Below are 15,624 nucleotides of genomic sequence, written 5' to 3'. Positions count from 1 at the left end.
AAGTCATGATGCTGTATTAATTGGCTTCCACCTCCGCCAACCAAAATATGTCAAAATTTTACCAGAATGAAACTTCTAAATATCCAAAATTGGTGTTAGTAGCGGCTTAACAGTGGATATGGACCGATGGAATTTCAGAAAATGTAAATTGCATATCGCGATTTGATCTTGGATGACTGATTAAAAATGTCTCGGATTTTTCTCTGAATAACTGCAGGCCCTGGTCGTACTATAAGCAATAATGAACATTGCAGTTAGTAACAAAATCACGCCAATCGCGGATCGGTGCCAAATTTTAGTGTTGTGTCTTCCTAGCGAGAAAACGTGAATATAGAGCTTGTAATACAATAGATATTGACATAAACATCAGATGTGATGAAATAATAACAATACAACACGTTGTTAACCCAAAGTCAGTTCGTGCATTAGAAAATTATTAATTACTACAGCCCACGATGGTTACATTCTGATTGCTGGAAGAATGCAAACGAATGCGAACAGCCACGCTTCTCCTAGCTGCTCTCTAAAAAAAAAAATTGAAGGCCACGCCTTCCATTATTTGTACAGATAAGTCGAGTATGAACGTCGACTCTTTGGTCACAAATCTTTACACAAAATTTTACATAAAAATATCTTTCCCGTGCGAAGTGGCGGCGCAGTTAGAAGCACGGCCCCTCCCGCCGGAGGTTCGAGTCCTCCTTCGGGCATGGCTGTTAGTGTAAGTTACCGTAAGTTAGTTTAAGTTAGTTTAAGTAGTGTGTAAGTCTAAGGACCGATGACCTCAGCAGTTTGGTTCCTTAGGAATTCACACTCGTTGGAACGTATAAAAATATCTTTCTAGAAATGGGTGTTATGGAGCGTGATATTACGGTAGATTAGTGCCTGTGTTACTCTAGCATAAGGATACAACTGGCCGACGGCCTGGGTGCCGGTGATTCCATTCCAACTGGTCGCTTGTGGTAGCCAGCCAACAGCTCCGAAACAACCGGGCACAGTATCTCAAAACAGCGGCCACAAGAGAACAGCCGTGAGACATCGGTATCTAACTGCAGAAAAAGCTGCCCCTGGGTACAAACTGCCGATCCCTGTTTCCAGTCCACCACCTGCTAGGGTAGTAATGCTAGGTACAGTCCTCCTAAACGCCTAATGGAAGAAACAATTTCACTGGTAATAGTAATTTTTACTTTCAGCATCAGGGAACAGTCTGGTGCAGTCTCAATATTACCTCAAAGGTCAAACCTGTTTGAGATGCATTGCAAGGGAGTACAGAAGAAGGGTTTCGTAGTATACAACTAGAAACAGAACTTTGCTTGATTTTAAAGTGGAATTAGTATACACTGATGAGCCAAGAAATTATGACTCCAGACCACTGCGAGACTGAATGACGCCTGGTGGCGTTACGGACGTGTGACGTGATAGGAAAGTATGTAAGTGGAACAGAGACGAGTGTGGAATCATTCTAACGATGGTACGGGCAGCAAATTGGAAATATACTTAAATAAGCAACTAAGGAAATCGTTATGGCTCGGTGCCTGGGAACGAACATCGTTGGAACGGCAAAATTCGTCTGTTGTTACGTGTGCTACTGTCTTGAGAATCTATGGAATGTGGTGGGTGGTAAGACCACGAGCTGCGGCAATGTGCTGGACGCTCACGCCTCAGCACAGAACGTGGATCTCGGAGAATTTCCAGATCTGTGAAGTAGGACAGGTGGTGATCTGTGGCAGATCTCACGACAGAGGTCAGTTTCGATCCAGGCGCAGGTGCTTCAGAGGAGAGCTTTCTGCACACAGCACACGCTCTCCCGAGTTGACCCAACGACATCGTCAGTTACGACTGCAGGGAACACGGAATCATCGAGACTGGATGGTGGACCAATGAAGGTATATCGCCCTTGGGGCTTTAAAACGCTGTTAGTAAAAACAGAAATTTTTTCGGGGCTCGTACCTCGGCTTCTCTTGTTGGTAGAAAGATAGTGTCAAGTGTTTAGGGACCATTTGTATACAGAACAGAAGAATCATCTTATCGTAAATATCCTACACTACAAAGTATAAGCCTGAAAATTACAAACTTCCTCCAACTTAGGCAAATGCCACAAACCGTTTGGTTCTTTTTGCATTAGATGTGATCTGTGTTGCGCCTTAAGAGTCTGGAGGTGACATTTAGTTCATGGGCGGTTCCTGACAAAAACAGAAAAAAGCATTTTTCACAATTTTTCCCCCGTCAGCGGCAGCTATCTAAATAATTAACCGCAACAAATTGCTCAAAATTTAACAGTATGTTTTCTAGGCATTTATCTACAAATAACATCTTCCAGTTTTCAAATATCTTCATCCATTAGCGAGGAAAAATATGGATTTTGGGTACCAAAATGGAGCCGCTGATTCCAAGACGGCTATGCACAGAAAATGGCTTTTTTTAAATATATTCCTAAGATCTCGATCTCGAACAGATTTGAAAATTCTATTGATATCTTCGCTCGTTTCCGAGATACAGAGGCTCAGTTTTACCCTATTTCTGCACTTAAAATACGTCCGAATGAGGCGGAAATGAAGTTTATAAAGCGACATTGCACGGCGAAGTATGTTGTAAAGTGTCCCCATTATCAAAATAATCGTTCAGGGAACCACATATAGTGGAACTGAAGCACATGTAAAGTTTTTGTTTACGTAACATCCGGTGTGCAGTGTAAATTAATTTTGGCTTATTTCACTTTCACACAAGCACTATCCAAATTTTACTGACCCATAAAGTTCTATTCATGTTAGTGACATGCCATGCTTTGGGAGGGAAAATAAGAGAGTCAGCGGAAACATGCTCCTATCGCAGCACAAAAAAGACGAATATACTCCTATTTAAAAGACTGACTGTAAATTGGCATACAAGCTGCCTCATTCTTCCTGCTTTAGCACCTTTAAAAATTTTCCCAAAAATTTTGGGTGTCTTGTAAATTTCACCAGTGAAATTTTACCCAGTGAAATCTTCAACCAGAAAAGGTTGAGGGAGGGTCTGCTAACCTCCCGTCCCAACTCGGCGACTTTCCCGGCGGATAGAAGGACATACGGATCGCGTCGGTCCGCCCTTGTGTGGTGTACTGATGAAGAAAACTGGAGATGCTCGAACAATGCCTAAATTTTTATAGTCTGAAAGGATTATGACCTTTTTATTTTCTGTAAGACCAGTTATTCAAAAAATACAATGGAAAACATGAAAACCGAATTAAAAACACTGAATTTAAAAATCATATCTCTTCTACTCGACAAGACATGCTTTAAAATAAAATGTGGTCTATTCCCGTCCATCAGAATATGATGCGTTGCGTAATGCGTTGTCATTCTAACGAAAAGGCCGTTTTGCATGTATACTGAGTGAACCAAAATTACGCAGGTTGTCAGGCACACTTTCCACTATTTTGGCGTAAGAGTGCTCTCCAGTGGTTAGTTAAGAGTAATAACATTTCGTTTGGTTTTTTTCCATAGTACTAGCATTGCACTGACAATACCTGCACATCACTGACATTGTTGACGGTACGCGCTGAGTCTCTTGTTTGGAGACAAACTTATTCCATCCACTCATGATACTTACTGTTAACAAGGCCTGCTTTACTTTTAGTTCTCAAGCTTGAAGTTAATACTGCTCGGTTCAGTCTCGGATTGGTTTTTACAGCAGAGTTAGTTGTATGTTAACTGTGATACAGAAAGATGCGGATAGGTTTACACATGAAGAATCGGTCGATATGCATCTCGTCTATGGGTTCAGTGAACACAATACAAAAACGGCCGAACGACGATAAGCTCAGCTGTTCCCGCAGCGACGGTAACATTGTAACAGCAGTTTGGATCTTTACATAGGCGCCCACGAATAACCTTATCCTTTGTGTTCTTAGGTTTGGGTGATTACGTATTACAGCTTCGTCCAGTGTGGTCAAAATATTTTCACATAAACAAAGATAATTGTAGTAACAAAGTCTGTTATGTCATAGTTACATCATTGCTTCGTGAGACGCCATCGGAGACCATGGATTTTTACACTAAAATACCCAACAAATTTCCCTAAACAAACTCTGAAATTTTGTCGGTGGGGTTCTGGTTCATACCTTACAGGTGAAATGAGTTGTACGTACGTACCTTCTTTTCCACTCCTTGCGCTAGGTATGCGCGTCCTCTGCATGTGATGTAAACCATGAAAACAATTTTCTTGCCAGCAATAATTCTGCATCCATATCGTGCAAAACGCTGAAATTCATGCAGATAGTACTTCCGACTGCATCCGTTACTAAGGTTTCTACCCGTTTCTTACACGTGTGGAACGGGGAAAGAATGATGGCTTAAACACCTCAGTGGGCGCTGTTATTAGTCTAAACTGTCCTCGCTATCCCCAAGGGGCTGATAAATAGCGGATTGTAGTATATTCGCAGATCCATAATTTAAAGCTGGTTCTTGAAACTTACTAATCAGACTTTCTCTGAATAGTATGCGTCTGCCAGTTCAGCTTCATCAAAGTCTCCGTCACAATCTCCCGCTGGACAAACAAACCTGTGACCATCAATGATGTCTTTCTCTTGTTTGTTAGTCCTATTTAGTGCTATTTGGTACTGGTCCCACACACTTAAACAATATCCTAGGGTGGGTCGCATGAGTGTTTTCTACGCAATCTCCTTCGTATACTGATTGCATTTCCTTAGAGTCCTAACAACAAACGAAATCTACCTTGCTCTACGTATCGCTGAGCCTATGTGATCTTTCCGTTTCATATCCCTACAAAGTGTTGCAATCAGATATTCTTATGAGTTGATTGTTTCCAATTATGACTTGTTGATAGTGTAGCCGTAGGATACCAAGACGATTTAGTTTTGTGAAGAGCACCATTTACATTTCTGAACATTTAAAGCACGTTTTCAGTCGTTTCACTAGTTTTAAATCTTATTAAGACCTAACTGAACATTTGTGTAGAATTCAAGTGATTCATGTGAGAAGGTTTGCGACGTGATTATGGCCGCGCGCCGGGAATTAACGAAATTCCAGCGAGGAATGGCAGTTCGATCTAGACGCAAGGGAATTCCATTTCGGAAATCGTTAGGAAATTCAATATTCCGAGATCCACAGTGTCAAGAGCGTGCCGAGAATGCCAAATTCCAGGTATCACTTCTCACCACGGACAAAGCAGTGGCTGACGACCTTCACTTAACGACCGAGAGCAGAGGCGTTCGCGTTGATTTGTCAGTGCTAACAGACAGCTGCGCGCAGGGGCCGCGTGGTTTGAGGCGCCATGTCAAGGATTGCGCGGCCCCTCCCGCCGGAGGTTCGAGTCCTCCCTCGCGCATGGGTGTGAGTGTTGTCCTTAGCATTAAGTTAGTTTAACGACTGCATAAGTCTAGTGACCGATGACCTCAGCAGTTTGGTCCTTTAGGAATTCACACACACACACACACACACACACACACACACACTCGCACACTCGCACGCTTACAGACAAGCACCACTGCGTGAAATGATCTCATGAATCAATGTGGGGCATACGACAAACGTATCCGTTAGGACAGTGCGTCTACATCTGTCGTTAATGGGCTATGGCAGCAAATGACCGACGAGAGTGCCAGAATGACACGGCCTGCAACGCCTCTCCTGACTCAAGTTGTCAACAATCCACTGTGCAAGCTGATGATGGCTCCATAATGCCGTGGGTTGTATTCTCACTGAATGGACTGGTCCTACTGAACCGATCATTGATTGGATATGGTTACATTTAGCTACTTGGAAACCACTTGCAACCATTCATGGACTTTATGTTTCCAAACAAAGATGGAATAAATATGGATGACAAAGCTACAAGTCGCCAGGCCACAGTTGTTCGCGATTGGTCTGAAGAACCATCTGGACAGTTGGAGTGAATGATTTGGCCACACAGATCGCTCGAACTGAGTCCGATCGAACATTCCTGGGACATAATCGAGAGGTCAGTTCGTGCACAAAATGCTGCACACATTCGCAATTATGGACCTCTATAGAGCCAGCATAGCTCAATATTTCTGCAGGGGACGTCCAACGATTTGTTGACTCCATGCCACGTCGAGTTCATACTATACAACATTGACAAGAGGGGCCCAACACTTCCCTGGGCACACTCGAAGTTGTTGCGACCTCTCTACCAATAAATCCTCAACCCAGTCACAATTTTGGCTTGCTGTCCCATACGATCGCAATTTCGATAATGAGCGTGTATTTGTGTAGAATCAAACTCTTCTCGGATAAGGGGAAATACTGCATCTTCCTGCCGGCCTTGATCAATGGCTTTCAGGAAGTCAGGTGAAGAAACTGCGAATCGAGTTTCACATGGTCGATTTTCCTTGAATCCAACCTGTTTCACATGGAGGAGACACTGCATTACGTTAGAGATCAGAATATATTCAAAGATTCTACAACAAATGGACCTCAAGGATACTGGACATTACTCTTACGGTTCATTTCTGACACGATTCTTGTGTACCGGTGTGCCTTGTGGTTTCTTCCAACCACTGGGCACCGTTTTCTGTTCGAGGAATGTCGGATAGATTATGGTTAAAAGGGAGCTAACTCAGACCGAAATCTGATACAGAATATGATAGTGTTCCATAGCGTGCTGAAGCTTTGTTAAATTTTATCGGTTTCAGCTGTTCCTTAACACCACTGACACTAGTATCTCTATCATTTCCCTTTGCAGTGGTGCGAGAATTCTGCAGCTCACTGTCGTTATTGCTAAGTGATAATTATAAAGTTCTACATTAAGTAAGGTGCTCTAAAAAAACGGAGTATTTATCACAACATACATAACAGCATAACGTACAAAAAGAACAAAAATTTTTCAAGCCGATTGTAACTTTAGTGATGAAAGTGCTACTAAAGGGTAATTACTACATCCAATTTTCTGAAATTTCTTCGCCAAATAAGACAAAGTAAATATTCCACAATTCGAACTAAGAACTGTTGTCAACATGACTAAATTAGAGACAGATATCCTGGGTGTAGCGAAGCATATCAGATCACGTAACAAAGGCAAGTCTTCCCGTCCGGACAGTATACGCTTTACGTTCCTTTCAGAGCGTAGTGTTATAAAGCTCCTTTTATCGATCGTATATAACCTTTTGGAGAAACTTCCGTAGAAATAAAGAGGGAAGTTGCGCAGGTCACAATAATCAAAAAAGGAAATAGGAGTAATCCACTGCATTAAAGATTCATATCACGGATGTCGATTTACAGTAGGATTTTGGAACATAATTATACTGTGTTCAAAAATTATGGAATTACCTCCAAGAAAACGATCCATCGATACGTAGTCAGCAAGGATTCAGTATAATATTTCTTGTGCAGAACAACTAGCTCTTCCTTCTCAAGAAGTAATGAGTCCTATCGACAGGATGTATCAAATTAATTCCATATTTCTATATTTCTAGTAAGTTTTTAATACCGTTCCTCATAAACTACTTCTAATCAGATTGCGTGCCTATGGAGTATCGTCTCAGTTGTGCGAATGGATACGTAATTTTTTTCTCAGAAAGGTCAAATTTCGTACTAATTGACGAAGAGTCGTCGAGTAAAACAGAAGTCATACCTGGGGGTCGTACATGGAAATGTCATAATCACTCTGGTATTCCTAGTTTATATAAACGATTTAGGAGACAGTCTGAGCAACCCTCTTAGTATGAGACGATGGTGTCATCTATCGTCAGAATATCAAAACAAATTACGAAATTATTTAGCCAAAATATCCGTATGTTACAAAATGTGCAGACTGACTGTAAATAATGGAAAGTGTGAAGTCATCTACATGAGTACAAACGGAATCAAATTTCGATTATACGATAAATCACACGAATCCAAGGCTGTCAATTCAACTGAGTATCTAGGCATAAGAGTTACGAACTACTTTTACTGGAGCGATGTACACTGAAGCGCCAAAGAAACTGGTACAGCCATGTGTATTCCAATACAAAGATATGTAAACATGCAGAACACAGCGCTGCGGTCGGCAACGCCTTTATAAGACAACAAGTATCTGCCGCAGTTGTTAAATCTGTTACTGCTGCTACAATGGTAGGTTGTCAAGATTTAAGTGAGTTTGGACGCGGTCCTATAGCCGGCGCACGAGCGATGGGACACAACATCTCCGAGCTAGTGATAAAGTGGGGATTTTCCCGTACGACCAGTGTACCGTGAATATTTGGAATCCGGTAAAACACCAGATCTCCGACATAGCTGAGGCTGGAAATTGACCTTCCAAGAATGGCACCAACAGCTACTGAAGAGAATCACTCAACTTGGCAGAAGTGCAATCCTCCCGCAAAGTGCTACAGTTTTTAATGCGGGCGATCAACAATGGCAGCATGCGAATCATTCAATGGAACATCAGCGATATGGTCATTCGGAGCCCAAGGCCCACTCGTGTACCATTGATGACTGCTCGATACAAAGCCTTACGCCTCGCCTGGGGCCGTCAACACCGACATTGGAAGTGTGATGACTGGAAACTTGTTGCCTGATCGGACGAGTCTCGTTTCAAATTGTATCGAGCGGATGAACGTGTACGGGTATGGAGACAACCTTATGAATCCACGTACCCTGCATGTCAGCAGGGAACTGTTCAAGATGGTGGAGCCTCTGTAATTGTGTTGGCCGTGTGCAGTTCGAGTGATATGAAACCCCTGATACGTCAGATACGACTCTGACTGGTGACACGTACGTAGGCATCCGGTCTGATCCCCTGTATCAGTCCATGTGCACTCTGACGGATTTGGGCAATTCCAGCAGGACAATTGACGCCCCCCAAGTGCAGAATTGCTACAGAGTGGCTCCAGGAACACTCTTCTGAGTTTAAACACTTCCACTGCCCACCAAACTCCAGAGACATGAACATTATTGAGAATATCTGGGATGCCTTACAACTTGCTATTCAGAAGAAATCTCCACCCTCTTGTACTCTTACGGATTTATGGACAGCCCTCCAGGATTCATGGTGGCAGTTCCCTCCAGCAGTCCTTCAGACAATAGTCGAGTTCATACCGCGTCGTGTTGGGGCTTTTCTTTCTTCTCGGAGGCCTATACGACATTAGTCAGGTATACCAGTTTCTTTGGCTCTTCAGTGTATGACCTTTGTGAAAGTAAAACCAGAGACTGCGTTTCATTATTAGAAAAGAAGATGCAACAGATCTATTAAAGATACTCCCTATACTACGTTTTTTTGGACTCTGTTGGATTATTATTGTGCGGTATGGTATCCTTATGAGGTAGTATTTACGGAGGACATTGCAAAAGTCCAACGAAGGGTAGCTTGTTTCGTATTATCTAGAAATAGGGGAGAGGGTGCCACAGATATGATACGCGAATTGTGGTGCCATTCATAAAAAGAAAGATCTCCATCGTTGCGATAAGTTCTCATCACGAAATCTCATCCTTCAACTTTCTCTATCACGAGAATGTTGCGTTGAGAAATGATCGTCGTAATGAAATAATAGAACCAGAGCACGTACGCAAAGACGTGTGTGTTCTTTTTTCCCACGCCCTGTTAGAGAGTGGAACGGTAGAGAAATGGTGTGATTGGGCCTCTGCCAGGCACGTAAATGTGAACAGCAGAGTAGTCATGTAGATGTAGAAGTAGATATGCATCACAAAAGAGGGAAAGTAAAATATAAACGTTAATACAAGTAGAACCAGTGCCACATGCGTATGTAAGAGGTAATATCGTAGCACTTTGTGGTGCTCTTGCTCCTCTTTCGGCAGCAGAATATTTTGTTCACATTCGTCATTTGCTTGGTGGCGTCGATACATCTCCGACGTTACGATTCAGCTCTCCACAGTGGCCGCAGGGAGGAGGCGAGGGAGGATTCGTGGCGCAGGTAGGCCGTGACGTAATGATCAAGTAGTCTCCAGGTTCAAGATTTCAAACATGGCTGAAACAGCAACTGTTGAAATTCTTCACGGTAAATGATGACAGCCAAAACAGTTGCAGGATAAAGATTTATTAAAATTCTTGACCACGGTTTCGGCATATCTAAATATACCTTGATCAGATGTAAAATACACTAAAATTACATCTTACAGTGGAGATTCATAAAACAATTGTGCCAAAGGAGTCGTCAGTAGTTAAAACATCGTCTCCATTTATACAACATCATTATGGACAGAGGTTCGATGCGAACACAGCTTGGCATCAGTACTCCGCCTATGAACTCCTCAGCAGTTCATAGGTGAAGTATGGATGCTAAGCTGTGTTCGCATCGAACCTCTGTCCATAAGCACGTTGTATAAATGGAGATGATGTTTTAACTGGAAGATGGTCGACAGTGATTTCGATACAGAAAGAGCGAAGGAGACAATGACTGTCGGAGGGAACGAGAGGGCATAATGGCAGTCGAACATAGTTGACGGTGACAGAACAGTGCTACGAAATGAGTGAAGGAGACAGTTCCGGTGGGAGAGGAATAAAGAGGAGGAGAAAGTGGAAGTGGGTGAGACCCAGAGATAATAAGAGACAGAGACTATGACAAAAACAACTAGGAAGAGAGAAAGAGTGACAGTGAGAAGAGACAGCAGCAATGGGAAGGAATGAATGAGATAGTAGCAGCAAAACAGAGCAAGAGGGAGACAGTGACAGTGAGAGAAGACAGTAGGAGGAGGACACAACGCAGGAGAGTCCGACTGTCGGACAGGAGACAGGGACATAGAGTCACAGAGATAATGACAATGAGTTGGGCTGAATGAGTGAATGAGAGAGTGAGCAAGTGGAAGTGGCTGGGCATGAGCAATTTACAACGACGAACAACTGTGGGAGTGAGAGGTGAATTGCATGTTGAAAAGAAGGCGGATATGTTCGCACGCCAAATTTTTTGGGAAAATTTTTGAAGGTGCTGATTAAGGTAGAATGAGGAAGCTGATACCCCGCTTTTCAGTCAGTGTCTTTCACTGGAGCATATTCGCTTTTTTGTGCTCCGATGGGAGCATTTCTCCGCTGGTTATACTATGGCGGAAATTCGTCTGGCTGCCATGGGACTTGTGCTTGCAATCCAAGTCACCATAACAGCTGTGGACTATGTGAACTTTCTTGCGTCTTCCCCGACAGTTATGGAATTTTCTAGCAAGATCACTGTCCACGTCTAAAGGCCAAAGCCGTGCTGCTGTGGTGTTAGGAGCATGATATTGAACTCAGGTCGATGTCTTGGCCACCAAATTCGCCTTATCGGAACCCGATGGAAAATATCTGGGACGCTGAACGAACAATCTGCCTGACCGTACTTTTAGGGAACTACGTGACCTTTGCCTAGACATCTATTGCCACTTACTGTAAGTTCTCTATATGAGCCATTTCATAATGGTTTGCTGAATTTTAACAGGATTTTCGATGTCTTTAACACCTCATGCTTTCGGTGCCAGGAGAAAGATCCAGCAGCTGGAGTGCTTCCTTATCAGCCACAATTTAACAGATTCTCTGAGTTCGTGTTTGTCCTGTATCTTTGAATGAGAGAGTGAGTGAACGCGTCTGCATATCGATTTTTTGTGGAGTTTGATACCACGTAAAGTTATTGTCTGCTACTGTGTCAGAGGCTCAGAGTGAGGCAAACAGGTATCGTTCTCCTGTTGTGGCTAAGTTGTCAGGGTACGGAAAGCGTTCTCTTTGATGACTTCCGCTACCTTTGCGGACCCCGATTTGGCTCGGGTGTTCTTCACCCGTTTTTGGGGCTTTTGAGAGAGAGATTGCTCGTGGGCGCTCGATTGCAATAGTGAATATGGTAACTGGGTTTGTGTAAGTTTCAGCTTTGCTAAAGTATTGATAAGTTCTGAAGCTTCAGACCTTTATAATCATGAAGAATGCTCCATTCAGAACATAAAGTGGTAAAATGTTTGTAATTGTCCGATTTTATTGGTAGTTACTTTCTTCAGCCAGAACTGATGAATGTTGGAGTGTGGTTTCCGAGCCATGCTTAGTCTCGGCTAGAATTCGTATTTCTCACTGTGGTTGTATGTGTGCTTGCGTTTATTGTATCACTTATTCTTCTGTTTCGTCAATTTAATCTGTATTCCATATTTTCTATCCGTTGCTTGTCAGAGCCCATGTGTTCGTCGTTGTTTTGGAGACCCTTCAGTTCTCGTAATCTGTTTCATCTCGAAATTATTTCGCGGTGATTTACTTGTGTGGGTAATTCCTTCCACGCATTAACCGAATTTTCAGAATTTTTGTATTTCTTTCTTGGTCTGGCTTTGTGTGACTTCAACCATGTGTTTAAGAAACGGACGAGCTTTCATTTCATCGGTTTGCAGTTCTTGTTCTATACTGGTAGAGTTTGAATTACATTGCCTTCAGGTATTATAGTGTCTCACGTGCATTTCCGATCTCATCTGGCTTTTGGATCGTAATTCTCGTTCAATTCCACAGCTTGACTTTTTTGTTTTACGTGTGAGGCCCGTGAAGCAAACCTTTCGCCGACGAATTGCGTTTGTGGTTCATGATGTAGTTGTTCCAGTTTCTTTTCTATCTTCTGAATGGTGTTTACGTCAATGCGGAGTGCGTGTCTGACTCCTTACAATTAAGTTATTCCTATTTTTTGAGAACCTAACAATTTATGAGACCAACAGGCAAGATAGTTAATTAATTGTTGCACCCATATAATTATTTAAAGCTGACACCAGCAACAATAATGTTTTCATATAAATGTGTAGTGCACTTCCAACTGTCTGCGGAAAATAAATATTCAGTCTAAGCTGAATTGAATTTCGCTGTTACTGCTGGTAATTTATCCCACACATCCCAATCTGTATTCCATGGAATACATCCTACAGCGTTTTTCCTTGCGCAAAAATATACAGGTCCATTCATGTATCTGCTTATTCAGTCTAGATTTATATAAAAAAATAATCAACCTAGAATAAGATTGCGTGTTTGATTAATGGTAGATTTAAGCTGTGAGTCACACACTTTCTGCCCTATACCCAAAGAACTAATACTTTTGATGTGCACTGCTTATTGATGGGAGGCCTATCTTCTGCTTATCGAAGACAAATTATTACTATTGAGTAAGGAAAGTACGTGGTGCTAGAGATGCTATGAATTGATCCTAAGGTTTATCCAGCAATAGCACCACTGGCTCATTTAAACTATTAAATTTATAAGCAATATTTGTTATCACCTATTGTTTTGTTTAATGGCGACCCTGAAGTAAATTTACGTACATAAATTCATAGAGAAAAATTTTAAACTCACACTAAATTTACAATAAATGTTAAATTAACATTGAATTTACTGCTGATTGAATGTAGCGATCATTTTCATTATATACCGTCCTTTACCTTCAGAAATTACCAAGAACTTGTCGAATCCGTATTATTCAGAATCGCTGCTGTACTGCGTTCCGAAAGTGAACCAATGTGCTGTTAATCGGGTGGTTTCAGGGTTTTCGGTCATTAGTGTACCTAATGTTATACAATAAATGTCACTGATATCACTACTGAACTGTCGATAGTGTCAAATAAAACGTTCCTGTCTAAAGTGTCATGATGATTACGACACTCATAAGATTACATACGAGCGAAATAAACAAGTATCTACTTCTACATCTATTTCTACTTGATTACTCTGCAATTCCCAAATAAGTGCTTGGCAAAGGGTTCATCGAACTAGGTTCGTCGAACTACCTTTAAGCTAATCCTCCATCGTTCCACTCTCAAACAGCGCACGGGAAAAACGAGCACTTAAAACTTTTTGGTCGTGCTCTGATTTCCATCATGGTCTTTCCTTCCTATGTATACGGGTACCAACAAAATATTTTCACACTCTGAGGAGAATGTTGTTGATTAAAATTTCATGAGAAGGTCGTGCCACACAGCAAAACGCCTTGTTTTAATTATTGCCACCCTAACTCAGTCCTACCTTATGCAGACCGCTCATCAGCACTCCTGAAAGAGGGCAGACTAGCGTGCTGTAAGCAGTCCCTCTAGTAGGCGTGTTACATTTCCAAAGGATTCTGCAAATAAATCGCAGTCTCTGGCTTGCTTTCCCCACAGCATTATCTGTTGTGGGTTGGCAGGAGAGCCAACACCGGGTTACTAGAGGTAGTTGGAAGGCACGCGTTTTAGCTCACGCAGGTCTGGAACAGGACAAGGAAAGTAGAATTTAGAAAAACGGACGTAGCTGGTGGAATACTTAACTTTAATCTATTAATGATGAGCGTCGCTCTTGACTGTACATGATTCAGTATCAATAGTAACTGGTAATGGCGCCTTGCTAGGTCGTAGCAAATGACGTAGCTGAAGGCTATGCTAACTATCGTCTCGGCAAATGAGAGCGTATTTTGTCAGTGAACCGTCGCTAGCAAAGTCGGTTGTGCAACTGGGCGAGTGCTAGGAAGTCTCTCTAGACCTGCCGTGTGGCGGCGCTCGGTCTGCAATCACTGATAGTGGCGACACGCGGGTCCGACGTATACTAACGGACCGCGGCCGATTTAAAGGCTACCACCTAGCAAGTGTGGTGTCTGGCGGTGACACCACATTATCTACGTGAACTTTCCACTTTAAGTTATTCATAACTGTAATCCATGAGTATTTAGTTGAGTTTACGGCCTTTAGAATTGTGTGATTTATTGTGTAATCGAAATTTAGCGGGTTCCTTTTAGTATTCACGCTTTTCATTATTTAGAGCGAATTGCCACTTTTGCACCATATAGATATCTTTTTTAAATCAGTTTGCAATTCGTTTTCATCATCTGGTGGCTTTACATGATGGTAAATGACACCATTATTTGCAAGCAATGTAAAGGGCTGCTCTGATTGTCTCCTAAATCGTTTATGTATTCCGGAAAAACATAGGAGCTGTAACACTTTCGTAGGATCGCCAGATATTAGTTCTGCTTTACTCGATGACTTTCTGTCAGTTATTAAGAATAGCGACGTTCCTGATAGGAAACCAAGCATCCAGTCACACAACTCAGAAGAACTCCATAGGCACGGCATTTAATTAGCTTGTGAGGAGCGGTGTCAAAAGTCGTCTGGAAATATAAATTTAGGGAATCAATTTGACGACCACTATTCATAGCACTCATTACTTCGTGAGCGTAAATAGCTAGCTGTGTTTCACAAGAACAGTATTTCCTTAATCCCTGTTGGCTATTTGTCAATAAATCGTTTTGTTTGAGATGATTCATGATGTTCGAGCGCGGTATATGTTCCAAAATTCTGCTGCAAATCGACGTCAGTGATATAGGTGTGTGGATTATCCCTATTTCCTTTCTTAGGTATTAGTGTGACTTGTTCGACTTTTCAGTCTTTAGGTACGGATCTTTCTAAGAGCGAGCGGTTATGTTATATAAGTATGGCGCATTACTTCCCATTTTTCTATAATTACAGCAGCGGTACTGTTTACAGTTGTTCGCCGTGGACAAACGTTCACCTTTTAGCAGACTGGGTACACTGAAGGGACGGACTATGCCGATAGTAACTGTGCGTGACTTCGTCAGAGGGGCGGGAGCCACCGGTAACCTAGGGCCGTGTTGGCAGTTGGCCACTTTTCAGGTCTTCTTCTCTGAGATGACCCCACGGAGAGGCTGGCGGCTGCTTTCTGCGCTCATCCAGGTGCCGTTCTTTTGTTCCCGTCGCCAAAAATACT

The sequence above is a fragment of the Schistocerca cancellata genome, chromosome 5 (genome assembly GCF_023864275.1).
Source record: "Schistocerca cancellata isolate TAMUIC-IGC-003103 chromosome 5, iqSchCanc2.1, whole genome shotgun sequence".
Classification (NCBI taxonomy): Eukaryota; Metazoa; Arthropoda; class Insecta; order Orthoptera; family Acrididae; genus Schistocerca; species Schistocerca cancellata.
Note: the sequence above shows the minus strand (reverse complement) of the source record.